Source organism: Canis aureus, chromosome 35 (assembly GCF_053574225.1).
Source record: "Canis aureus isolate CA01 chromosome 35, VMU_Caureus_v.1.0, whole genome shotgun sequence".
Lineage (NCBI taxonomy): Eukaryota > Metazoa > Chordata > Mammalia > Carnivora > Canidae > Canis > Canis aureus.
The window spans coordinates 12,765,286-12,792,829 of record NC_135645.1 but is presented as its reverse complement, the minus strand read 5'-3'; the positions used below and the strand labels follow the sequence as shown (position 1 = coordinate 12,792,829).

At 42.0% G+C, this 27,544-nt stretch overlaps 1 protein-coding gene across 37 annotated transcripts in view; it reads right to left on the bottom strand.

Moving 5' to 3' along the window:
• ZBTB20 (zinc finger and BTB domain containing 20) overlaps window positions 1–27,544 on the bottom strand; it is a 781,647-nt gene that overhangs the window by 72,737 nt on the left and 681,366 nt on the right. For all 37 annotated transcript variants that reach the window (XM_077884681.1, XM_077884673.1, XM_077884670.1 and 34 more), the window contains one exon: window positions 1,341–1,441. The gene's annotated coding sequence lies outside the window, so the exon portion shown is untranslated. The remainder of the gene's footprint in view (window positions 1–1,340; window positions 1,442–27,544) is intronic.

Below are 27,544 nucleotides of genomic sequence, written 5' to 3'. Positions count from 1 at the left end.
CCAGAACACCATCCAGATGTGGGAATTTCTAAGGCACTCCTTGTACTTCAACTTGAGGATGAAAATATACAAGTAAGTTTCTTGCATGGGTATGGAGAAATTAGTTTTTATTTTCTGTCACGTCTTTAGTTCCCAGCGCCCTGACCCAGTAGTACTGCACATCACTCTGGTGGTCCCCATCCCCGTGCTGGCCAGGCAAGCCTGCCTGCCACTCACACTCTACTACCACTCATTACAATCCTGGTGACTCAAAGCATTAAAGATGAAAAGCAATGCAAAACAAAGCAAAACAGAAACTCAGACTTTGTCCCTTTGGGTGTGATTTATGCCCAAATAACTGAAGACAGGGAAAATGTGAATGTGAAAATCCTACCTGAAAGCCTAAGAGGGATGTGGCTCTCCCAGGGTTACTGTTTTCCAGTAACAGAGATGTCTGTCAAACCCCATCCCATCACCTGCCTCATACCATATATAGGAAAACCTGAGACTACAACTAGAATGAGGTGTTGTCTTAAAATATATAATTAAGTTATTTTGCATGCATAGCCTCTAAATAATTCAGATTTCTGGCTTTTTCATTTAAAAAAGCATATATTCATCTGTTACTTTTAGCAATGGTTAATGAATACTTGATATCAATCTTTCATAAGTATCGTCCTGTAGGCATCATACCTCCCAACCCAACTTGTTTCTGCACCTTGCCTTGTAAGGGCTGTACTTCTATGTAAATGCCTGGCATGGAGGGAACAGCCTCACGCACAGAGCCATGCATCCGGAGGGCAGGGCTGAGCTGGGGGCAATGGCGAGAGACGTGGCTGAAGGAGCCCCAAGTCCCCAGGCTGGGCCATGGCCCCACAGAGTGGCGAGGAAACAACAACACTGGCTCAGAGATGCAACTCCGACGACAGGGAGATGCCGGTGAGGGAAGCCGGCTCCTGGCCTTGACCAGGGTGCCATGAAATGACAAGTAGCAGTGCAATTCAACAGAATGGCACGGAAGGTGACAAGGGGCCAAGAGATCGGGTGGGAGTTGCCACCATTCCGGGGAGGGTGCAGACGACCAAGCGGAACAGCCCCAGTCCCTGCAAAGAACATCTGGATCCGGCCCCGCACAGTCATCTGGTGAGAAGGGCATGTGCTGCTCAGGGCGGGCACCGCAGGCTGGCAGCTAAGGGCCGCTGTGGGCACCTCGGCATTGGGTCTTGCAACCTCACTGCGATCAAGACATGAAGCCATCAGAAATTTCACCTGCATTTACAATTGTGGGAGGCAGATTTTTTTTTTTTTAAATCAAACTAAGTGAATTAAGAAGCCTTTCACTGGAGGCATAATGTACTCACAGTAGTTTCCAAATAAATGGTGTCACTCTTCAGGTAAATCACTCCGAGGCTTGGGCCTAGTGCAGATGTTCATTGGGGCAGGGAACAGAGAGCGGCTGCATCTAGAGCAGACAAGGAAGAAAGATAAGGCCGTTAAACGACAGGTGATGGTGACCAGTTGTGTCCATGGAGACCGAGCCCAGGGACTTGGGTGCGAGTCTGCTCCTGCCCCTTTGCACCGGCGAGTGGGACAGCAGGGGTGGTGGGGGCAGAAGAGAGGATGTGGCCCGGGCTCCGGGGGGTCTGAGATCTTCAGCAGCACCCTGTCTGTGCACACGGGCTTGATTTCGTGGTGGGGAGATGGAAGCTGGGGTGTAAGGGGGAGGTGTCCTTCCACCTTGTCACGACTGTTTCGGTGTTCTTGGCTCCACGGTAGCCTCCCCTACTTTAGTGCCCAGTTCTCTTCTGCTCTAAAAACGTCACTGAGCTGGCCACGTCTGAGCTCGTGCTGTGCCCCTGCCCCTCACTTCAAGGTCTCCGCTGTCTCCTGTGTCCTCACACGTGGCGCTCAGCCTTAGGGGCTCCCGGGCCGACCATCGTCTCCAGCCTCGCACCCAGAGGTCCATATCCCAGGCCTTGCCCTTTGGGCCACACTGAGCCCCGATGACCACATTATTCCCCAAACTGTCCTCCTTTCTCACCAGGACACTGCATTACCCTGACTTTCCTTCTACCCCTCAGCTCATCTGCCTCCTTTCCTGGCTTGTCTTCTCCCTCCTGTTCCCTAAATGTAGATATCCCTCAAGACTGTCTTCTTCATCTTTGCCTACACCCACCCTGCATGACCTCAACAATCACTTCTCCATAGAGAACACCCACATGGCTATCTTTAGTTCCTGCTTGTCTGCAGAGCTCCAGATCCATATTCTTAATAACCTCTGGTTATTGGTTCATTCACTCATTTGCTTGTTCATTCATTCATTCATTCATTCATTCATTCAGTGTTTGCATAGCATCTATCAGGCACCTGGAAAAGATGAATAAGACAGGGCTTCTCACTCTGAGAAGCTCACACCTCCATCAAATACTGCACAGGCACTTCTAATTCAGAATTTTAAAACAGAATTCATGGTCTCTCCCTGAAAATATGTTCCCATTTCCTGCCATGTTCCATTTCCTACCATCTCCACCCAGTTACTTGGTCCTACAATGGAGGAGTCAGCTTCAAGTCCTCCTTCTCTTTTGCTTCTCAATGTCAATCGATGGCCAAGAGATGTGGTTTGTGCTGAGGCTGTGCTTCCTAAATCAGTACCTACTTTCTATCCCAACACCTGTTTATCCCTCTGTCACCTATGCCAGGACTTTCATGAGAGCCTCTCAATGGCTTCACTTCTTCCAGGTTCTTTTTACTTTTAGCCCATCCTTCACACCACTACCACATTAATTTTTCTTGAATACCATTCTAAATATATCACTCCTTTGCTCTTTGCCCACTGGATTAAATTCAAACTTCTCAGTTTGGCATTCAAGGCCCCCACAATGTAGCCTCAATCTAATTTCCATTTTTTGCAGTGGAAGTGAAGTCCCACTCTTTCCCATCCAGATACCACCTCACTTATGAAGCATTTCCCAAAGGAAAGTGCCCTAGCTGAGTCCTCAGGCACTTTCTGCATGACTCGCTTTGCATGTTCTGTGAACTCTAGTAATTATTTGTGCAACTTGGCTCCCCCTCTATAAGCTCCTAGGAAGCAGAGACGATTTTTACTTTGCGTACTCTAAAGTATGCAGTGCCTTACACGGAGATTTGTGCTCAGCTGATGTCTGCTGAGCCAAAGTTAAAAGGAATCAAGATTCTTACTTCGAGTCATGGAAACTGAGACTGAATTGGAAAGACCTGAAAGCTCATCGCCTCTCATTTTTCAGATGAGATTAAGGGAACGGACTTGCTCAAGGCCACATCCTTGCTCCTGGTTGAACAGCTATCACTGATAGAAAAGGTCACAGATCTTTAAACATCTGCCAGTGCTTGCTCAGCACCAACAGGCCCAGTAGACCATCAATAGTGACCGGACCAGAGAGAATGAGGGGCTCGGGGGGGTGCACAGCCAGCAAGGATATATTGGGTCCCAAAATATAAAGAAATGTGCTTCACTTATTCACTTCAGTACACTGAAATAATAAATATCCTTTTGTAGATAAATAATGTTAAAAAATGAGGGTGGATTTAAAGAACAAGGAAGCGAACCTTTCTAACACCGTCAGCAGAAACAATTATGACAATATTGCAAATGCTACCACAGGGTGATAAACTCAGGGTGAAAACCAGGATGAAGGAATTTCTCACGCTTTACAGAAGCAGTGGGTTCAGCTGAAGTTCTTGGTGAAAACATGCCCCAGTAATTCTCTGGTTAAATTCTGACCTTGTGGAAACAGAGGCCACTGGCAATCCTGCTATTATGCGACTCACGTCAGCGTGTCTTTTCCACCTAGTTTTTGCCTGGGGTTGATCTTATAAGTTTGGCTAAATTTTCCCTGATTTTTCTTTCACTGTATCATCAATTTACCTGGGGAAAGGCATAGATGAGTGCTCCCAAGTCTGCCCTAACTTTCTTCCCTTCTTTTCCCCTCCCGATAGAAGAAGTATCATTGTTTAATCTCCTTTCTATCCTCATCCTCAAGCAGAATTCTTTCCTTTTGCCCAAAGATGAAAAGCTCTCCCCAGAAAACATGTGGGATAACGGCGTTTACCTAGGTGAGAAAACCAGACTTTGCCAGGGAATCACGGTGGTGTTTCCTTGGCCAGGAAAGCTCAGCTCTTAAATGTTAGCCCTCCAGCACTACATGACTTCATCTGCCTCTCCCAGGTGAGTACTTAACTTAGTGTTACTCACCAGAGGAAGAACTCGGTACTATGAATCAGATCCTTTTTGGCCAATATGGGGGAGCCATGCTATGCACTGAGACATCTATTCAATAGCAACACCCCAGTAGCCACGTAAATGGCAAACTGGGCTCAAGAGCTCTCTATAGTTCTTACTAAACCATCTTATGGCTGGACAGGTTATCAACACTTCACCAGACACAGCTTCCTTTCTCTTTTCTCCCCACGGCAACTACGTTAAAACGATAAAGGATATCACTGACCGGTATGTCTAGTACATTGCAATGAAAAATCACCTGGAAGCATACGAATCCATTGTGTAATCAGATAAATGTGCATTTTAAATATGCCTAACATTTGGCTTAAACTGTGCATTTTATAATTAAATGGAGACATAATCTTTCTGTCCTTGAATCTAAACTCTTTCCCAGCCCCACATCCTGCTGCTGTAATCTTCCTTTCATTTTTTGGCAAACGGTCACCTCTCCCCCTCTCCTCACTTCCCTGCACGCCTCAGCACACACCTAGGGGCCTATTAATCAGAACTACTGCGTAGTGTGTCATGTTTTACTGCTTAAAGGGTGGGGATGCTCTAAAAAAGACTCGGTGAGAATGACTTCATGAGGTTTCATATTTATTCTCTTGCAATGACTTCCATATCCAATGTACATAGTTTTTAAGTCAAAGGATAATTCTGAGAGGCTGCTGGGGCTACACATTCTTCCCGGAGTCTGGAAATCCAGCTGTTCTCTGTGCCTCTTACATCATCACTGTAATAAAGAATCTGCTCTTGGAACCCAGCTGGCAGAGTTCTTGATGGTGTCAGAGGCAGAGGAGACAGTGGGTCATTTCCATTCCAGTCTGTTTTATTGTTGACGTCTCTGCAGCTCTGCCTTGGAAGCCCTTGGAGAGCAGAGCTGTTATGTAACACAAGGCCACACATCACCTCAAGGAATTTTCTGTGGAGGTCTCATTTCAGTGTGGCTCTTCCCATTCTTTGGAAATCACACCAAATCATTCTAAAATGACAGATGGGGCCCCTTCATGACCAAAGCTTACAAAAAAGATAATAGTAACAATAATAGCTACCATTTGTTAGATGGCTACATTTTGTTAGGCACTGGATGGGGAATATTTTTACATGCAAATACATGCTCCTTGAATCCTCACAGCAATGCTGTGCTGTAGGTATTAGTATGCCCATTTTACAGATGAGGAAAAGTGAGACAAAGAGAGCTCAAGTATCCATTCTGTGGATAGTGAGGTCAGAATTCAAGGTCAGATATGAGCCAGATTGCTCTGACTTTAAATCTGGGAGGAGGGAGTTGTTCTGTTTTTGTTTGTTGTTGTTGTTGTTGTTTTCCTTACTCTACAACAACTGTTCCATCACAGCGACATGTTTCTAGTTCCTACTGTGACATCAGCATAAGAAAGACGCTTATGCTATTTCCATGATGATTCAGAGCTACTGAAAAAACTAGGAGCACAGACCTCACGTGAAGGAGCTCTTTCAGCAACTATCAGTAAGTGGAGCTCCTTCCTAAGTTCCTTTCTATTTGAAGACGAGAAGATCTTTTATCGGTCTTCTCAGACTAATGAACAAATGAATCATGCAGGATTTCTGAGTCAGCATGTCTGGGAATGAGTCTGTGATTCTGCATTTCTAGAAAGCTCCCAAGTGATACTGATGACACTGGTCTGGGTACCACAGGTCTCATGTCTGACACTTGCCTTCCTACTGTTTTGGAAGGAGGAGTTCAAGCTGAACAACTTGGCTAACAGCTCACACGGCACGACTGGCTTCTGATTCTGGGCCAGTTTGTCAGGTCATCAGGCATTAGATAGAATTCAAGGAGTTTCTGGCATAGAGCACATTATGAAAAAAAATTGTTCCTAGATCCCCCAGGGCTCTACTGTACCCCCATTGGAAATTAAAATGATAATGTCTCTAACATGTAAAATTCCTATTTTTTTACATTATTGTTATTTTTAACAATAATTATCTGGTAATAATTCAAATAACACCTTTCCTCTGAGAGATTCAATGAGCTTTGCTAACCTTAATTGTCTAACAGCAATTCCCAGGTGTAGATAAAGCTGTCTCAAAGATCACAGTAAATTTAAAATTGTTCCACTTCCCTCCTTTCTTTGCCCCAAATGTAGTGATGAATTAGTGGTGGAGGTTTACTAATTGGCAAAGACCCACGTCTCATAATTTGAGGCATTAGAAATTTTATAAAGGCAAGGTAAATCTAAGAAATAGTCAGCAGAGAGGTGGTAGTAGGGCACAAAATATTGGTGAGAGAAAAAAGGAAGGAGAGTTAAGGGGAATAAGAGGATGAAGAAAGTGAAATTATAGAACTAGCCCAATGACCTTGGATGAGTCATTTAACCTCTAGGTGGCTCAGCTTTTCCATCTGTAAGAAAATGTGGATTTTATGATTTTTAAGGGTCCTTAAAACTACAGTAGTCCCTCGAGAAGAAAGATGTGGAGATTAAGTAGCTCATCAACCTGTTAAACCATTAAACCTGTAAGGAAATCTATTTGACTTTTAACTTTTTAACTAATTACCTGAAATGAATTCCCAAGTCCACATCACTAACCCCACCTCTCTGGAAAGTGGTAATAAAAACCGTTTAATAAGGCACCAAAGTCATCACGGCCAGACAAACAAGTCATCAGCCCCATCTTCACTTTCCAATGCTATAATAAATGTTTTACTTTAAAATACTTTAGGTCCTTTTAAAAAAAAATTTTTTTAAGCTCTTTAATTAATCACTAGTTAATACCCATGTCCAGAAGAAATACGTCTGATGGCTTGAAGACCCCTGGGATGGCCTTGCCAATAGAAGGTCCTGCTGTTTGTCACATTAAATCTATGTTAATTTTCTCCATAGAGACCTCTTGATTCCTCTTTGACAATTCACAAACTCTGCTAATAACACTTGCATGTCCCAGGAGACTTTGAGCTATCAGGTACAGTTGATTCTTAATTTTAAACTAAGAGATCTCTGCATCAGGTGAGAGATATCTATTTCAATACTCATATACATATCACATATCCCTATGTAGACACACACATATAGGCAGTAATAATTTTTCTGGTTTTAATGGATAACTGGCAATGGGAACTCCTTCTCTAAGTCACTTTGCACTGGAATCTTCCCCATCAGCAAGCCTGCCACAGGTCCTGGTTAGAAGGCCATTTTAAACTATGTAATGAGGATTCCAACAGGGACATGACTTATGGTGCAGCGTGTTATTTGTGTAATATCGGAGTTATCTGTACCTTGCTTCTTGCACGGAGTACGTGTTCTGGACTAGTCATTACGGTTTCTGGCTAAATGGAGAAACAAGTACTGAGAAACATCAAAGTGACATTATCCTGAAGAACACACACTGCCACCGTCTCCAAGTGAACATCACTCCCCTTTTCCTGCTTCCATCATCTCTACCGTACCATTAACTGAGTGCTGACTGGGTGGCAGGTGTTTATGTTGGGCACTTTCCATACATTGTTTAGCTTTCTTTTCCTTTTTTTTTTTTTTTTTTAAAAGATTTAGTTATTTATTTATAAAGATTTTATTTATTTATTCATGAGAGACATGCAGAGAGAGGCAGAGACACAGGCAGAGGGATAAGCAGGCTCCCTGCGGGAAGCCTGATGTGGAACTCGATCCCAGAGCCCTAGGATCATGCCCTGAGCCAAAGGCAGACACTCAACCACTGACCCACACAGGTGTCCCTCGATTTTATTTATTTATTTATTTATTTATTTATTTATTTATTTATTTATTTATTTGAGAGAGAGAGAGATATAGCGACAGAGATAGTGAGAAACAGCTCAAGCAGAGAAGAGAGAGAGAAGCAGACTCCCCACCAAGCAGGGAGTCCGAAGCAGGGCTTGATCCCAGGACCCTGGGATCATGACCTGAGCTGAAGGCAGACACTTAATTGACTGAGCCACCTAGGTGCCCCTGCTTAACTTTATTTCTTATAATCATTCCTTAGGAGTAGGAATTATATTCTGATTTTACAGATGAAGAAACTGACATTTTAGGAAAAATAAGAATATTTACCATAGTCATAGAGCCAGATGGTAGCAAAGCAGGGCTTTAAGGCCAGGTTTTAGCCACAGTGCTCTACATCTTAATCTACACCAGCTAGTGCTCTCCTGCCTGCATCCCACCCCTGTTCATTGAGCTCCTCGCCAGGGGTTTGTACTCAACTCTCCATCATAGTCCTCTGCTGCCTTCTTGTACCTGTTTTAACCTTTCTTCAAAACCTTCCACATTTGATTTATGTTCCCTCCCTCTACTTTGATCGATGCTTCAATCCAAAACTCATTACCATTGTTTCCATAGATCTTTACCACCATCCTTCTCCAGCTACTTTGTAGCCCTCATCTTCATTCCAATGGACTCTTTGCAGGTTTCACATTTGACATTAAGTGTTCCAACCCCAGCTGGAGAACTCCCCTTCCTCAAAGCCCAAGGAATCTCTTCTTTGCTCCTGGCCTACTAGTCGGCTCCTGCTGGCTTCACTGGATGTCTTTGTCCAGTCTGACTTTACTCCAGGATCAACCATTTCAACACTGTTCTCAAGAACGCTCCAGATTTCCTTGCTCCCTGACCTTCTGTATACAGGGTCTTTTTTCTCATGTTCTGCAACCCTGAATCCATATCACCACTTGTCATTCTCTTGCACTCTCAGAACAAAACCTGACACATGCATGTCATCTGGACCCTCACTCCTGCTCAGGGTTGCTTCTTAATACAAGCCTCCAATAGTTTTCTTAGCACGTCCTACTTTATCAAGCTTATTCTCCATTTTCTTCTTCAGTTGATGACCTTGCCTCCCACATTTGTAAGACAATCTAGACCATCCAGTGTGGTAAGCTTACTGGCTCTCATGTCCAGTATCTCTGAGTTTTCATCATTTTGTTTCCTCAGGATATACCTACACCTCTTTCCACATTCTCTTCCTATCTTGGAGGTTGTCCTCTTAACTTCTGATCTTTCTTCTTCCCTTTGGTTCTGTCAATCATATCTTGTTCTCTGTAGCCGATGACATGTCCATTTATAATAGTACCAGATTAATCATCACAATACAGTGTTTTGTCCCACCTTCAACTCCTGCCCTTCAGAATATTTCCAGGTGGCATATCTCAAGATGGGTTTTATAGAACACTAGAACTTCAAGATGCACCTCAAAGAAAGTTCCTTGTTTAAAGAAATATGGGAAACGCTGCATGCAATATGTTTCTCTTGCAAACTTATATAAGGCACATAAAGACATTAAAGGTGCTGAAGACCCCAGCACTGCCCAAACTTATTAGATTACAGACCATCCCCCGCCCTTTTCAATGGAACACTTATCGACCTCAGAATATACTTAGACAAAGATGTTTTAATGGATTTCCCTGGTTCCAAATACTTTAGCCTGGGTATGTAAGTTCATTGAATCTATATCAAATAGGCCCTCTCAGATTTCCTTTCTGTCAATACTCCATTTGGTCTAACCCAGTTGACTTACAGGGTGTCGGAAAGACTGAGCACATTTGTATTTCTGAGACCCTGAACATAGTATTTTGGCTGTTTAAAGTGCCTTTATCTCCTTTGCCTCAGCTAGGCCGTTCCTCTTCTTCAAGACCCACACGAAACGATGTATTCCTTATGAAACCTTTCCTTGTGAAAACGGTCTCTGCCCATATTGAGCTCTGCCACTCAGTGAGCACTAAAATAAATGGCTATTGTCTAACACCTATTTTCTATATTTTTGGGGAGAATGTCGATTCTGTAGGGCGTGGATCTTGTTTTACATGTTACAGAAACTCCAGCACACTATGCAGTCCTCTGTGCATGCTATGGGTCTCTAACCATAGTAAAGGTTACTGTAGATAGAGGCAGAGGACATTTGGGACATGGGTGAACAGAATGTGATTTCTGTAGCTATTGGGATAGTTTATTATGCTACAGACCCAGGTGAAATGTACTATCACCTTGTTGGGAAGAAATACCACCTACCCTCACTATTATCACCTCTTCAAATGATAACACACATGCTTTGAGGAGATGAAGAGTAGATGGAGATGAGCAAAGGCAGCTCTGTCTTTAAGTGAAAACAGGAATTTGCATTAGTTGACACCAAATGGGGAGAAGGGTAAAATCACCTAGGATCATCAAAGGACCCATGAAAGGTATCTCTGGAATGCCTCTCTACCAATGGTGAGATTACCATTCATGGTCATTAAATCATGGTAACCTAATGAAGAAGAAAAGGTTGTTCCCCTATGCAGGGAAGTCAGGGGCAGTATTGTGCAAGGACCCACTGCTCACAATGTGCCTGGTATACAGAATAGACCAGGCAGCCACCTGCCGAATGTCAGAGGATTGCATGCGCTCTTCCTTCCACTCATATTCCAACTCTCTCTTTGGATCCGTGTGGAGACATATTACCCTGGAGAGGTCGAGGCGGCTTGGCTACCAGCAGCACAACATGCAGCCCCCAAATGATGAATTCCCTCTTTCCCATAAACTTCTTATTGCCACAGGACATAAGAACATACAGCAGCTATACGTCTCAGGCAAGTGCGCAATAACCAGATATTAAAGGGCTTTGAGTTTTTCAGATTAGATGTTATCTGAAGTTGGGTCTGAACAGGTTCCCTGGTCGAGAGTTCATAGTGAGTCTAGGACTAGAAATTTAATGCCTTGATACCTAGTCAGGGAGTTTTATTACGTGAGAGAAGTCAGTATAGCTTCCTTTCTTCAAACTGCAGCAACAAATGATTTCATGTTTTAGCAAAAGAGAAAATGTACTTAATTAAAGTACAGTCTGTGAAGTATTTTGCTACCTTCCTGGATAAAAAGTGTTATACAAACAAAAGATTTAGTTAAAAACTATTTATAAATGAGAATGTTTACTTATGTTTACTCTAAAATAGGTATAGACTGTATTATGTAATGTGTGAAAAATAGTAGGATAATGGTAAAGATTCTGTAAAAGAAAACTCTGTGTTGGTCCTTAGTTAAAATTCCTAAGAGTGTATTACAATATTTATTAGTAGTAGTAGTCAATGAAGAAATATTTTTAAAACTGGAATTTTTATTAGGGGAGATTTTGGGTTAGTGAAGCTAAATGGCTTTGATATTTTCTGTCATGCTCCTGTTTAGAGTTGCCTTTTTGGACAATTTACACATTTGAGAGTGAAAATGAACGGTGGCCTGCCTTTTAGATGTGTGAGAGGCCACTGGGTCAAGGCTACTGCTTTCTGAGAGCCATGGGCCATTTCTATGGTAAAATATCTTAGTCTCTTCTTTTTGTGGTAAAAATAGGTGTTTACTTTTACGTTCTGGGTTGCCCAGATAATGAAGAGTACAGCTTAGTCTAAAACCAAGGTTTTTAGAGGAAACCTCACCACCACCCCCCTTTTTTTCTGAAAATACCATGGCTGCCAAAGAGCTCTGTAGCAAGTCTGAGTAGCAGAGAACTAGGTGGAGAATCAGAAGGCCTGCCTCATCTTCTGGATCTGATAAGAACTAGCTGTTGTGACGATGGTCAAGTCAACTTTCCTGAACCTTATAAAATCAAGAGCAAGGAATCAATGAATAGCATAATTACCTTCCAGCCATAAAACCTCTCACCTGTAAAACAGTATTGATTAAACATGTGTGCTTTGCCTATCTTATATGAAGTTGTGAGGCTCAAGTCAGCTGAACATGTGCAAGGACTTTGCATTCTGCGAAGTACTGAATCACTGTAGTCTCGAAGAATGAATACTGGAAGAATTAGCAATGGGTCCCCTGTGTGTGTGGGAGTTGACAGCGCAGTCCATTTCCATTCAGGTTTTTGGAGAAACGGTAATAAATCAGTCAAATCCCACTCTGTCGGCCTGCCGCAGAGCCTCACTCGAGCAAAGTTCCTTGAGTGGGTGAGCCAAACCTCCCAGTTCCAAACCTTTCTGAGCAGGAGCTCCAGAGGATCCTGAGCCACAGGGCAGGTGACAATCCCTGTTCCTTCAGTGTATCTGAAACACTGGGGAGACCCCGGGGACAGTCCATCCAGGGAGCTGGGGAGGAAGGTCAGACTGCACTGCTCCCAAGGCCTGGTTTTCTCTCGCACGCCTTGCCAGCCCACATGATTTTACCCGGCAGCCCCAGGAGACAGAAAAGACCCAGAATGAGCAGGAGCCTCCTCTCCTGATAACCTAAGTGCTGCTCTGATTGAAAGGCAGAGGGTATCAGCAGAATGGCTGCACCGAGTCCGCATTGATTTCTCCAGCCTTTGTCTGCGTCTGGTTTCTGTCTCGTTTGGAGGTGGTTACTGTTACTACAAGCAGCATGAATCATGTCTCTGTTAAAAAACAGAGCTTCAATTGTCTTACATAACCCCTGGTAACTGAACGTCTAATAATAGCAAGCCATTTACAGGTAGGGAGTCTGTCTTCCTCCCAGACACACACACACACACACACACACACACACACACACACACACACACTCTACTCCCAGTGCCTCACAGTAGAGTGAGACAGACAAGGAGGAGGCAGAAGGAGAAAGGGGACAGCACAATTGATTTTTTTTAATATTTTAAAATATATCGAGTAATCACACATCATGAGGCTTGATGATGGGTGTGTTTATGAGCTAGTTTAATAAACTGAAGGAAACAAGCGTTCTTCAAAGAATTTGAAATAGCAAGGAACCCTAAACACACCAGACAGCCACCTTCTCTACCACTCTACGACTGTATAAAAACCCCAAACCCCAAAGATGAAAGCAGGGTATAAAGGGTAGGAGCTGGGTTAGAAGTTTTGCTGGATTGGCTACTAGCTAGCACCAGATAGGTTTAATTTTCAAAGGACTTTTCCTCCTATCCTTTTGGCTTGACCAGAGAGAGATATTCCAAAGGTTCTTGGCTACAGTCACTGCATAAAATTCCAGACAGTGAAAAGCAACTGAAAACACGGCTGCCGTGGCCCACTATGCAGGTGATACAGTGTCGGGCATTGTAACCTGAGCTGCTCACTTTGGGAGAGAGAACCTTGCATCTGAAGACTTGTATTTTTCCCATGAGCATAATCTCTGCCTTGTACAACACGAGGAGGTCTTTTCATACATGAGCCCCACTCAGCCACCCGTTAAGGTGATTACCAAAAAGCAAATAATAGGACAGGCTGAAAAAAAAAATGGCTGGAAAATCATAAAGGTGAGTTTTCCTTTAAACCACCCATGTGAGGGGGGAAAAAAATTAGGCTCCAGACAGCAAATTAAAAAGTGTATGAGGGAAAAATAATATATATAAATTTGCCACATGCATGGCTTCAGTTGCTCACTACCTCATCCTGGTCAATCTGAGATCAATCACCGCAGGCATTATTTTTTGAGCATGCATTCCCCGGAGCCCCAGAACTCTAGATATCATGTAAATTGGACCCGGGGAGGACTTCATGGAAAATTGCAGATGGAGGCTACACCCTGCCACTCATTTGGGCCAGGACTACAGAAGGAAAACTTTCTTCTCTGTTTTGGTTGTTGGATAACATGAAATGGTGAACTAAGCTAGTTCAAACCAAAGAATGTCCTTGGAGACACCCACTTTGAAGACCAGCACCCGGTCTCATCTGCCACTTGACAGTTGTGTAGTGATATAAAAAAGGCATATGGATATAGTTATATGTCAAAATGGTGTGTGTTCCCTCAAAATAGGACTTTGCCGATTTTCCTTTTAGAACACTTTCTAAATCCATAAGGAAAAGAGTTTTAAATAGAAGAAAGAAGAGAAAGAATAAAAAAAGAAGAAAAGAGAGAGGAAGAGGGAGGAAAATCACTAATGTTTCCTTATCCCCACTTGCAAACCTGGTTGGAGCATATAACGAAACCTCCACTGCTGTTCTCTGATGGTCTTTGCTATGTGCCATATGGATGTGGTTTCTGGAGGAAATGAGTTCTAGGTTTTTCTCACAAATATACAAATGCAGAACAGGAGGGATCGTCACCACTACTTCACCCCACATAACAACAGGACCACAGTGGTGGGATGTGGCTGATGGGGCTAGAATCTTCTGCTTATTTCATTCACAGTTTACTGAAGTAAATTGATCTTAGAGTTGGTACAATGGTCGACTAGATGTTTTAATAAAAACAGCCACGAGACACCACTGTTTTCTTTGTAAAAGCCTTTCCCTTCTAACTACTGCGAATATATTGCTGAATGATTCCTGCTTCTGGAAGAGCAGGGGGGCCGTTGCCTCTTCTCCTCCTCTTGGCCTCACACACTAGCCTCTCCTATATGTTCATTAGGTGATTATATTTACCTGAAATTTCAGGGCACTACGTCAGCTGGTTCCTTCACAGTAGTGTGTTTGGCACCTGAGCAAGGGCCAGACGCATTTAAAATGTACAAGTGGGTTATTTTATTATTTGCATTGCAATAATAAGAGTATTTCTGGATGTTGCTGACAACTAGATCATAATAACCATATGTGTGCAATAAACCACAAGACATTGTATCAGAAGCTTAGAGTTCACATCTTCAAATAATCAAATAATCTAGAGGGTTTTTTTTTTTTTTTTTCAAAAGAGAAATGGATGCTCCTTCCCCCCTTTCATTAAGCATTTATAGAATGCCTATTGTCAGTGATGTACTCTTTGGTCACAGAAGGGAGCTGGGCTATGCCAGGCTCTCACCATGTTCTTTCTCCTCTAACACTGAACCAAATATCAGTAAAACCAAGTACAGCTTTTTTTTTTTTTGAACCTGATAGGCAATCAGTGTGCAGTGGCTGGCCACACTGACGATGGTAGGCGCTGGTGATACTGATGGCAGTGGGAATGACGTCCTTATCAAGGCACAGCAGTTTAAGAACATCTCAGGGACAATTTGGAGGGGGTAAATGAGCAGATCTGGTCTGCTTCATGTATTCCAACAAATGTCTGGAACTCCAGAAACTTTTAAAAATCTAATCATATGATCATGCCATTTTTACAAGAATACTAAGATTCTTATGAAAAAGAGGCATATATGTTTATCTAGTAAGCTTCTCCCTATTTGGAGCATACTCAGAATACTTCTGAGAACACATTGTAATTTTTAGAATCCTTTATAAGAATCCAACAATTTATTATTGTAAACTAAACTTCAGTCCAGAGCAATTACTGGAGATGCTTGTTGACAATAAAGAGACATGAAGCAACATTGGTGGGATAAGGCAAAGTTAGAGTTCTCTAAACCCATTTCAGGGAAACTGAAGAAATGGCAGAGTGGTTCTGCTGGAAGACATCTGACTATAAATTAGAGGACCTGGGTCCCCAGGCATGTTTGTCCACTCTGCACGATCTTACGAGTAGTGAAACGTCTCTTGAGCCTCACCTCACCTTCCTCATCTGTAAAATGGGAGTGGTGGATTCGAAGTTTCTTTCTAGTTTAACATTTGCTGATTTTAAAGATGGGAAAGATGACAGAGTAATTCCCTCTTCCCCTTATTTTGATCTGTGTCTATGTGATTTGATTTAGGTTTAGGTTTCTGGGTTCTAGATGTCCCACAGTAAATAAGTCATTTTTTTCCTTGTATATGTAGGAAAATAATAGGCAAATAGTTCTCCTTTTCTCTCTATGTTGGTGTCTCCTCTCAATCAGATTGACAAACTGAGTAAGAATATGATCATCCTAGCTCTGAGGAAGGCTCTTTCTCATCCTCATCCCAGGCCCTCTCTCATGTTCATGCAAGCTTATCTGATTGGGTTATTTCTATATTTATGTCCTGGCTATTTTTTCTCTTTCAACTCGTTGAAATCTCTGGTAAGCATAGAGCTGCAAAAACAAAAACAAACAAATAAAACAAAACAGCTCTGTTTGAATAATTTACTTCAGTTTAAGCAATGTAAGAAAACACTGTAACACTCAAGGAAAAAGAAAAGCTTTTTAAAATACTCCTGTATCTTAGAAAAGACCAAATAAAATGTTACATCAATGATAGTCTCATCTGTTGTTACTGTTTTCCATTTTCAAAGAGAATGCTACATATTGGGTTTATAGTCTGTGTAAAGACATGGCTAGATCTCCCAATATTCCTCAGGCCACTGCCTCCTGGATGCCAAGGAGGCCCAGAGCATGCTGAGCTAGTTTTACGTAGACAAAGGAGCCACATAGAAAACCCGGTACCTGGAGCTTATATCATATCCTGACTAGGTGCTGCAAGTTACTCATGACTCACTCCTTTCCATCTCTCTCCTGTTCCTTTGCTGGTTTAATTCCTGACACCTAGGATGTCCTCCGTGTGACTCCCTTTCTTGCCCATGATTCCTCCTATCTTTCGAGACCCACCTAGCTCACACCCCTTTTCCAAGAAGCAACAGGCTGATCCAACTTGGGACCCAGGGATAATTTTCATGGCTGGCAAGCTGGCAAGTGATAACTAGCCTATGTGACAAGGGGAGTTACTGGGATCACCTATCTGGGAAGTGCTTGGGGAACACCAGAGAAAAAAAAGACTATGAAGACTTGCAGAGTCCTCATAAAAGGAAAAAGGGCTTTAAGAACAAGCCCAATATAGAAGCTGTGGGATGTAAGAGAAGAGCTGTAGCCTTGTAAATAAAAGTTGTGGCCTTATAAAGGAAAGTTGTAGCCTTGTACAAAAGGGATTGTTTTTGAATGGCCTGACCCTTCTTTCACTTTTCTTTTTTTTTTTTTAATTTTTTTAATAAAGGAAGAGAAGTACTCTTTCTTGAAAGGAGCTGAGACTGCATATAGCAACATATAGTGTCATAGGGTTTGATTGTACTAATGATGAAGCTAAACTGTCAAGCTTTTAACAGAGAGAATACGGGGCTCCGTGAAGATGGGCAGACAGAGGTATATGTGTAGAATCTGGATTTCATCTGCCCCCAAGCGCCCTGGGTCTGATGGCCACACCGTGAATTATGACAAACTCTGACGGTGCCTGGCGGGGCTGAAGTGATGGGCCATGATATATTCTGATAGTAAGAGATAGAATGAAGCTCAGAAATGCTGGATGCTGTTATATATGTATATGATTTTATTTATGTGTATATTTTTATATCTATATATACAAACATATATATTTGTATGATGTTTGGCAACCTCACTCATGGTATTCCTGTGAAGTAGGCATGTGGTAAACATAATTAGCCCATTAAACAGATGGTAGGGCTCTGGCAAATCTCACCATATTCTAAAATGGTGGAGCTGTGAGCAGGAACTGAAGAGAGAGTGCAGTTTGATGCACGGTTCACTGCAAATCTCTGTGAATTGCTACTTTCCTAAAGACAATCTGGGTAGGCTGCGTTTGGCTGAGAACTGGGGATGGTTTGGGAAGCTTTAAAAATATACAAGGGGACAACTTTTCACATTCATTCAGATATAGTATCTTCATTTTTACTTACTAGGGACATTTTTTGAAAAACAGCTTTTTATCTTAACTCATCTGTGTTCCAAGCAAACTCCCAAATTGCTGAGCAGATTAAAAAAAAAAAAAAAAAACCCACCCACATGCCAAGTAGAAACACTGGGTAAATGTGTGTATGTATGTGTGTGTGTATGTGTGTGTGTGTGTGTTTTAATTGTCTTACAAAGTGCACTATTGGAAAAGACAAAGTTGAAAAGAGGTTTGGTACCATAAACATAAACACACAGCCATCACTGTAGCACAGCAACTAGATCCGTGCCAAAGCACATGTGATCAACTTTTACTCAGCTGAAGTTATGTGGCCATGGCATTGCCACTCCATGGTACAGCTGGCTTCAGAGAGCCTATAATTAAATATTCCAGCCCAATTCTTTGTCAATTGAAATAGGGGCTGACAGACGTGAAAGGGTTACTAGAAGTTAAGACTCGAATTTACAAATGTATTTGAACTGGCTTCAAGAAGACACGAAACATCAATACATCTGGAGAATAGAACTTGCACTTGACTGTTCTTTACCATCTGGTCTCAAGAACATTTTCTGCTTGGAAGTTGCATAAGCAATGAAAAAAACACACAAACAACTTCCTGTACCATGTTTTTGGTCACTTATAATGACGCATTACAAAGTAAACCAGCTAAATATGAGCAACTGTGCCTTACGCCAGATGACACCATACATTATATAACTAAGATCAATGACAGCGAACATCTTTATTTTAAAAGATCTGTACTTGAAAAACTATTCAAGAATAAATAGCCTTCCTTCTAAGGTGTTTTTCTTAATAGTTCTGGCTAGATTCTGGGCTTTTAATGGCAGTGCAAAACTCTCTGATTTTTTCCGAATTAAAAAAAAAAAAAAAAAAGAACACCACCACCACCAACAAAAAGAACCATACTGGGGAATAAAATGTCCCATATATATGTTTTAATGACATCAATTTGCCTCTTTAAGCAATAAACCACATTTTACACTTTTTTTTCCCCATGGAAAACTTTTACACATCCCCGTTTTTATAAACAGAGATGCTGACGTCATTTACATTTTTTCATATGATACAGGGTCATCCTTGTGAATACTCATCGCTCCTGTTTTTTCAGTAATACACTTTTATTTTCCTTGAGAATTGGACTCCTGCCTCAATGCTCAGTCTAACGGCCATAGACTAAGCTGTGGCCCACTATCCACTGCTGCAGCTCATTGGTGGCACTGTCCTAGTTTTTAAGGGCCATCTCCTTCCAAACCTCTATGCTAGGTATATTTTCTAGTCTACTTTGGGTTAGAATGTCAGGTACATACGTGTTACAGAGACAATATTGCTTGGAAGCAGGGTTTGGTCAGAGACTTTGGGGACACTCATTTGGGTGTTTGAAGGTCTTTATTTACTGCTTTGTTAAGGGTTGTGATTCAGAAGTCTGAACTGCCAGAAATCAAACTATGAGGTGTTATTGTGTAACACAGAGCGTGATACTTATGCTCTTTTGTTGCAAGCATTCTCATTTTCAAAGAAGTAGCTCAGTTGCGATGACTGGGTGGCTTAGTTGGTTGGGCGACCAAGTTTTGGTTTCAGCTCAGGTTATGGTCGAGGGGTTGTGGGATTGAGCCCCGTTTTGGGCTCCGTGCTCAGTGGAGAATCTGTTCGACATTCTCTCTCCTTCTCTCTCTGCCCCCCATCCCTGTGCCTCTGCATACTCTCTCTTTCTCTAAAATAAATCTTTTTTTTTTTTTTAAGATTTATTTATTTACTCATGAGAGACACAGAGAGAGAGAAGCAGAGACACAGGTAGAGGGAGAAGCAGGGCTCCTAGCAGGAAGCCCGATGCAGGACTTGATCCCAGATCCCGGGATTATGCCCTGAGCCAAAGGCAGATGCTCAACCACTGAGCCACCCAAGCATCCCTAAAATAAATAAAATCTTAAAAAAAAAAAAACAAACCAAAAATAAAGAAGTTGCTTAGTAATCCATTCTTTAAAAAAAAAAAAAAAACTTTTTGTTTTGTTTTTTAGAGAGGGAGTGGGGGAGAGGAGAGAGGGAGTGGGGGAGGGGGGAGAGGGTGCAAGGGAGAAGGAGAGAGAGAATCTCAAGCAAGCTCAAGGCCTAGGGCAGAGCCCCAGGTGGGGCTCCATCTCATGACCTTGAGATCATGACGGGGCTCAATCTCACCATCCTAAATTCATGACCTGAGCCAAAATCAAGAGTCTTGGGCTTAACCAACTGAGCCACTGAGGCTCAGTAATCTATTCTTGTTCACTTTGCTTATAGGTTTCTGACCCATTCCACTTCATTCATTTCATTTCTACAGGCAATGCGACTAACATGATCACTTTGAGAAGTAAAGAAATACTACACTTTCTTAGGGTAAAGTGAGAGTCTTGGAAATTCATCACAGGGACAAAAGCAAAGACATATAAGCAAGTGAGAACATTTCTCTGGACTTCCAGTTTTTCCCTAGATTTTGAACAGGACTCTGGCCTCACTGAACACATGAAAAGATTTTAAAATTTGTGAAGCTATTTATATTAATTTAAGTGTTCAGAAAAGTAACATCTGATCATCTTTTCTCCTTTTCCCTCAAGGGCAAATCAGCATAATTCACAATCTGTGATGGTTAGGATAGGGATTGTGTTGAAATTTACCTTTTCCCTATCTCTGAAAACACAGATTTTTAAGCAATAGAGATTTTTAGTTTTCTAAGAAAATAGCGTTAAGAACGTTGGGGAAGGAAAAGAGAGAACCATGTTTAACCTATAGGAGGGGGAAAAACTTCTTAAATATTTTAAAATACGCGTATGTGATAAGCTGTCGACAATTTTTATTTTGAAGTCAGTTCTCAAGAAACTCTAGTTGTTAACAGTTTGAAATCTCAGTTCAAACTACATAAAAATACTCCATGAGGATTCATACTTTCAGCTAATTCAGATCAGTTGTCTATTTTCTAGTGGGTCTGAACTGGTGAAGTTTTACAAAATAAACATCTTTAGCTTCCTAGAGTTACATTTTGTACTCGTTTGATTTGTTAATTTTTGTAACACGTTTATACAATTAAAAAAAATACTACGAAGAGCTAGCTCTACTTGTTACAGATTATTTTTGGATAAAGAGAGTTTTTGAGAAAGTGTCGATTTTACAGCAGCCAAGGTTATTGGAGACTAAAGCAGAAATTCAGGCATAAACTGGTCTACCAGTTTTCCACAATATCATCTGAGGACATGGTTAATGAGTTCCGAAATTCATTCACAACATTGTTAATCTTTTAGGAATCTCATAACCTTGCCTGACCTTTCCATAATCGTGAGAGAAAATTAGAACCAGTTGTCATGTCCTGCCTTCCTTTCTTCTAGTTATTCACTTTCTGTTCTTTCTTTCTTCCTTCTTTCTTTTTCTTTCTTTCTTTCTTTCTTTCTTTCTTTCTTTCTTTCTTTCTTTCTTTCTCTTTCTTTCTTTCTCTCTTTCTTTCTCTCTCTCTCTCTCTCTTTCATTGAAACAATCAAAAGACTACGTTTCGAAATTCCGTAGAAGACTAATGATTGAATAATTTTCTCACATCTCTGTTTGCACTTTCGCAGTCTGGTTGCATTGATTTGTGTCTCATAAGTAGACATTTCCTTTGTTGGTTACAAATCAATGCTATAGAATAAACCTGCCAGCACATTCCCACCTCCCCTATCCCCCCACTTGCAGTTTGAAAAACAAAGCACCGTCTTCTTTTTAAAAATTAATTTCATTGGTTAGTAATATACTAAAAGAAGAGAAAGCCCTAGAGTTACAAAAAAAAAAAAAAAAAAAAAAAAAATCCGTGGGAAAAAGAGCTCCTCCCAAGCTGGTCTCTGCTGCTTTCTCACCGCCTAAAGCAGAGACCTGCCTAGTGGGAGAGCAGCGCTCGGCTGCCATGGCTCCTGGTGCGCCCTGTTAACCCAATTAAGGTCCTCGCCTTCGTACATCACAAGGCTGCCCAAAGCCACACACTGTGATGTCACAGGCAGATATGATTTCATGGCAGGAAAAAAAAACAAAAAGGCAGAAAAGGTTGAATGTGTTCTGCTTTTATTCCAATCTTCTAAGAGAGGGCAAAAGGGAAGATAAATTTTTTTCCCCTAAGAGAAAAAGGGCACAAGCTTTCTCATGTGAATGTGAAAACTCAGTTCTGAAGATACCCTGGTGCTTTTACCCCAAGTGGATAAGAATGAATAAAGAAGCACAAAAAAAGTACGATCAGCAATCTGAATGCTCTTGCCTACACTTAGCTACAGGTGGAAAGCAGGCAGGCACGATTTGATTTACCTAGATTAAAAGAGCAATTTTCTATCCTCTTTTTTTTTTCCCTTTTAAAAATAGCCAATCGATTTTGGCCTCGCTATTGCTGACTGCACCAGGTCCATTTTAATACACCACTGATTAAATGGTATGTTCATGGCTGAAGGCACTACAGCAGGAACAAGCAGCAGCTGCTGAAGGAATAGAGATGGTAAACCAAAGCCCACAGCTCCAGAAAGTCCGTTCTCGGTACTCCACGAAGGCCGCAGCTACTAGCACTTCACCAGGGCCCTGCAGATAGCACGCTGAGGACTTGAACCAGCTGAAATATAATTTTGGGAGTTGGAAACCTGGAATTCATTTAAGCTTTTTAATTCTGACCCTAAGAATTAAAGGGGGAAAAAAAAAACAAAGTCCTTTGATTTTTTAAAAATACGGATGGGGGAATATAATATTGTGCCCTAAGTTGCAATGACATCTGAAACGAAGGTGGAAATTGGCTTCTCAGGAACCAGCCTATTTAACTGTGCTATGAAAAAGTTAAATTTTCCTAAGTTACAGAGTTAGAGTCATCTACCCGAAGGGGATCTAGTAAGAGACCACCCTGTTGGTGAAGTTGCATGAAAAAGGAACAAAGAAAGAATCTAGGACTTTTATGTAGGGTGACTGACTATACGTTGGGATTTATTGGCAGCCCACAGAAAAGTGAGAAGATCTCCACTGGTTCTGAGAAATAACCACCTGGATTATTATGAGAAAGCACAGCCTTAAGTAAAGTGGAAGCTGGAAACGTATACTCTGGAGGGACTCCTCCAGGTTACTCTCGACCCACTGAGCCACTCAGGTGCTCCTTCCAGGTTACTCTTAAAGATACCTAATAGCCACAGATGTTTCTTCAGAAAATGCAAAGCCCATCTGACAGGTGAGGCCGTAGTTCCACTATGGCTCCAAGGACCCAGGAATTAGATCTGGGAATTTGTGAAATCCAGTTTTAAAAAGTGAATCCAGTTTTAATATGTGAATCTACCTCTTTTTTTTTTTCCTGCCTACTGCTTCCTCCTGCCCCCATCTCTCTCTCTCTCTCTCTCTCTCTCTCTCTCTTTCTCTCTCTCTCTCTCTTTTCTCTGCGATTATTGTTTACTTAATTTGAATCCTGGCCTTAATGGAGACTGAAATGTATCCAGAGGTACTATTAAGCTAAGAAATTTCAGGAAGACAGATTCAATGAGGGGCTTAGGAGTTCGGGGGAAGAGGAATAGAAAATTATTTAGAGAGAAATGAGGGAAAGAAGAACTAAGTCAAATATCAAAATCAGCACGATGGCTGTGGACTAGCTTGTGAGAGACACAGATGGTCTGCATTCTCCAGAACAAAAACAAACAGGAAGTAACAGGGCCAGAGCCCCCTCTCCCCTCCATTCCTCCCTCTCGGGTAAACTGGAAAAACAAAACAAAACAAAACAAACCCGAAATGAGTTCAGATCAAAAAGTCTTCCTTCAAACACGGGAAAAGTGACCAAAGCCAAAGAAATAAGGGAGAGCTAGTTGTAGCCGGTAAAATGCCAAAGGACAGCAGACTTTGAAGGTGGAAGAGAAATTGGAGATTAGACCTGCAAGCTCGCTTTGGAGAAAAGTCAGGCTCTGCAGCTGACTGATGTAGCAGACAGGTGGCAAATTCGAATTCTGCGGGAGAGGAAGGGCTTCATTTTGGGCAGTTTTCTGACGGAGGGTTGGGAGGTCCTGGGGGCAAATGACCACTCTTTGGGTGCGGAGGCGGGGGTCTTAGAGGAGAGGTGATAAACTGGGGAGCGATCTGGGGCACAGGGGGTCAGTCGGGATTTCAGTTTGGATGGTAACAAGCTCCCAGGACATGGCTGTGACTCAGAAAACTGGTGCTGGAACAGATGGCTATCTGCGGGGTTAACATCTTCAAGCTCCTCCTAAAGTTCCTAAATCCGAGCGTCCAAGTACTGCCTACAGCAGCAAGCATGTACACACAAAACAAAACAAAAACAATCCACAAAACGGGGGTGGGGGGGTGTCAGGGCTAGAGAGGAGGTTGGTGAAAGGCACCAGTCACCCCCTGGCCCACAGCCCCCAACAGCACAGAGCTGGGCCAGGGTAACCGCCAGTGAAAGCGGAGGCTTGCAGGCCTTCCTCCGGAGATAAACCAGCCCAGGTCCCCGATGACTCCAGGCAGCAGTGAGGACAGCTTTCCTGTTCCAAAACTAATTGGACAGTAAGGAGTGTCTGTATGAGTACAAGGGGGTGGGAGTGGAGGATGGAAATAAAAGGGGAAAAAAGTGTCCTTGTTGAAAGTTTTAAATTACAGGCTCAGTAAAAAACTGGCATTCCACCGCATCCGGTCTAGTTACCAAATGGAAAAATAGGGTCATTAACATGTTTATTTGAATTACATTAGTCCTTCTCTTTCATATTTAATTTATTCTGTTAGAAAAAAAAAAAAAAACACAACACTCTGCATGCTGGTGAAAGGCGGGAGTGTAATGGATCGGGGAGCTGAAACGCAATGATCTTTACCCATTATCTACCCCGCTAAGGCTTTTCAGAACTTACTAGGATCATTCAGGGGTTCTACTCCTCGGGAGGAAGGGAAGGGTGCAGAAAGACGTAAGGTAGGGACGCCTCTCAGTCATTAAACTAATGTTGGAACACATTCGAATTAAGGGGCGGGAGTGGGATTTGACTATGGAAAGGAAGGTCGGGAAAAGAAGCAAAATGACCTCTTCTCTGGGTTGCATGTTCACACACGAGGTTTATCCTGGGCTTACGTGGTATGCACGTTCTCCACTCGGGATAACACAGGGAAATCTCCGTGTTATTGGTATTCCGGGTATCAAAAGGTCGAATCCGCCCAATGATCTCAGGAGCCTTGCCATTGTCCAAAAGACTTCAGATCGACTTTATCAGAAGCAAGTAAAATGTGATACATTTAAGGGAAAATGGAAGAAAGTCTATTTTTGGTGTCCAGAGATGACCTGGTTATTATGTGTTAGTGACATGAAAAGGACAAAAAAAATTAGTATCATAAGATCGTCTTCGCTCAATGGTTTACTAGCTACATTTGCACACATAATTTAATCAGTTTTCCTCATCCATAAAATGGGCACATGAGCAGAGTTGGGAAGTGAGATGATCTATGTAAAAGCACTGTACACACATAAGACATTCCTATTTCCTAAAGACCTTGGAGCCCAGTACATGCCAAACAGCATGCCAAATATGCTTAGAAACAGGATTGGAAACAAAGCAGAAAAGGCTCTGACAAAGCTGAGGAGGACGCGGATCTCCTATCTCAGTGCTGACTGGTTGTATGACTCGCTACCAGCAGGGATTTCTCACCGGGGATGTTGACCTTGGGTTCACAGATTGCCTCCACAGTAGGTTGCCACCCACTCACAATGAGTCATGTAAAGTTCAATCTTACTTCGTGCTAGCGATGCTAATGTAGAGGTAGGTAGTTTTAGGGTTTTTTACAGCAGGTTTCTGCCGGTATTATAGAAATGGTAGCCTCAGCCTCTCACCGCAACACAGGCCACCTAGCCCAACCTACACTTGGTTCTGCACCCCTGGGTGTGCCAAGATCAACTTCCAGTTCCAACGGAACAAATTGGCTAGGCAGCATTACCTCGTACCTCTTTGTTAGGATCTCCAAAATGGGCAGACAATTTCAGTCTCTACCTTTTCTTAAGGCGACTTTCTCACTTTGCAATAGAATGAATCACATTTTCTGTTGCCATTCTTCCTTTTGGTCAGGTTGATTGAACATTTTGCCAGCTGCTTGTAAGCTGAACCTTGGCCCATATATGATTGCATTCACATTAAGGTAATTTTGGTTAGAGCCCAAAGCCTCCTTAGGATATAATTTTGACAGAGGAAGGGGAGAGTTAAATCACAACAACTCTGGAAGGAGACAGTGGCAGGGCATGTGTGGGACAATGTTTCTGGATGGAGCGCTTCAATATATGCACACAGGCATGCAGACACACATATGGACGGACAGGAGAAAGCTCAGAATCAATGTGATAACCATGATATAAGATGAGGATTTCCATTCATAATGATCAAATCCAGAAAGGGATGGGGTATACATATCTATGGGGAAATGAAAGGCTAGGGTAAAGTGAATATAGATTTGTTTATCCAATTCCAATATATGTGAATTAGAAGTCATCTTATTCCTCTTTAAAACAAAGCATTTAAGACAAAGTAAAACAACTATTTGACACAGTAGGCAGTAACCTTATAAAATTCATTAAAAGTTGATGACAGAAACAGTATCACAAAGGTTTAGCTAAACTCACAGATAGCAAGTCTATGGTGGTTTACTCATGGAAACTAGGATGTCTGGAGAAAAGTCACTCTAATTCCTGAAGTTAGCAACAAGGACAATTGTGTCTTACAAAACAAGTTCCTGGGCCTGTAATCAGAAGGTGAAGGTTGAGCTGAAAGGTCCAAGGGACCCAGCCAGTGGGGGCTTTTCTTATAACCATATTGTCATAAGAAATTAGAGGCCAACTGAGATGCTGAGATGCTGGGCCCGGAAGGGTCACAAATTCTTGAGCCTACATTCCCACATGTCATACTGCCTAAGCCATGCCACTCCCTCTCTGCAGAAATTGTGATTGTCTCCATGTTACAGATGAGAAAACTACGGATGAGAGAAGTTCAAAGAGGAAAAGTCATTTGACAAAAGTCACACAGCTGGCAAGTGGGGTTTGAACCCAGGATAATCTGTTTCCAGAGCTATGCTATCATACTGCTTCTGTTTTTGGCCATGTAGCCTGCGTAGTCTATTAAAGCTATATAAAGTCTTGTTCTTAATTTCCCTCAGTATCTAAATGGTGTGTGCAGTGGCTTCTTGCTAAGAAACCACGTAAACATCTACGACTTTACCTTAAGATGTCTCCAGCTCTTGTTAAGAGGGAATGAGAGAAGCAAGCAGATCGCGAGAAGGTAAAAACATGTAGCTGGCAATACGGGATGCGATGGAGTACCACAGACTACAGTGTGAATGAATGGCAACTTCCTCTAACAACTCATCTACAGATTCATTCGCAGTTTTCCTAATCTAAACCCACGGATTTCAATAAAAGTAATATCCAGGAAGTGCGTGAATATCATGGATCCGAAAAACATCCTTGATTGACCAGTTCTGATGTTGGATGGAAGATCAAAATGGAAGATGAAAAGTGCAAGAAATGTCTGGGTGGTGAGGAGAAGCATTGGGAGGAGAAGAGAAATTAGAGAAATAGCCAGAATTTACTTTCCCCAACTCTGGGTGATTTAATCCTCCCGAGTCTGGTTTTCTTCATATTTTGAGGATTTTAAATTCAGTTGCAGGAGGTTTTGTCATACAAGAGTATTGCCAACCTAAAGGCTGTGATAACATATTTAAGGAGTTTTCTGTCCCTCATAACAAAAATAAAAAGCCTTTCAAAATTATTGATGCCTTTGAATATGTTGGTGAGTACTTATATCCTAAAGTCTGTCCTTGTCAAATGAGACCATTTAAAAAAAATATACTCAAAATTACTGTGTATGTTTACAGCAAAGAGGAGCTATTTATGTGTATTATGAAAAGTTCAGGTAAAGTCACCTATAATCTGTTTTGCAGGGTTCTTTTCCTTTTCCTTCTTT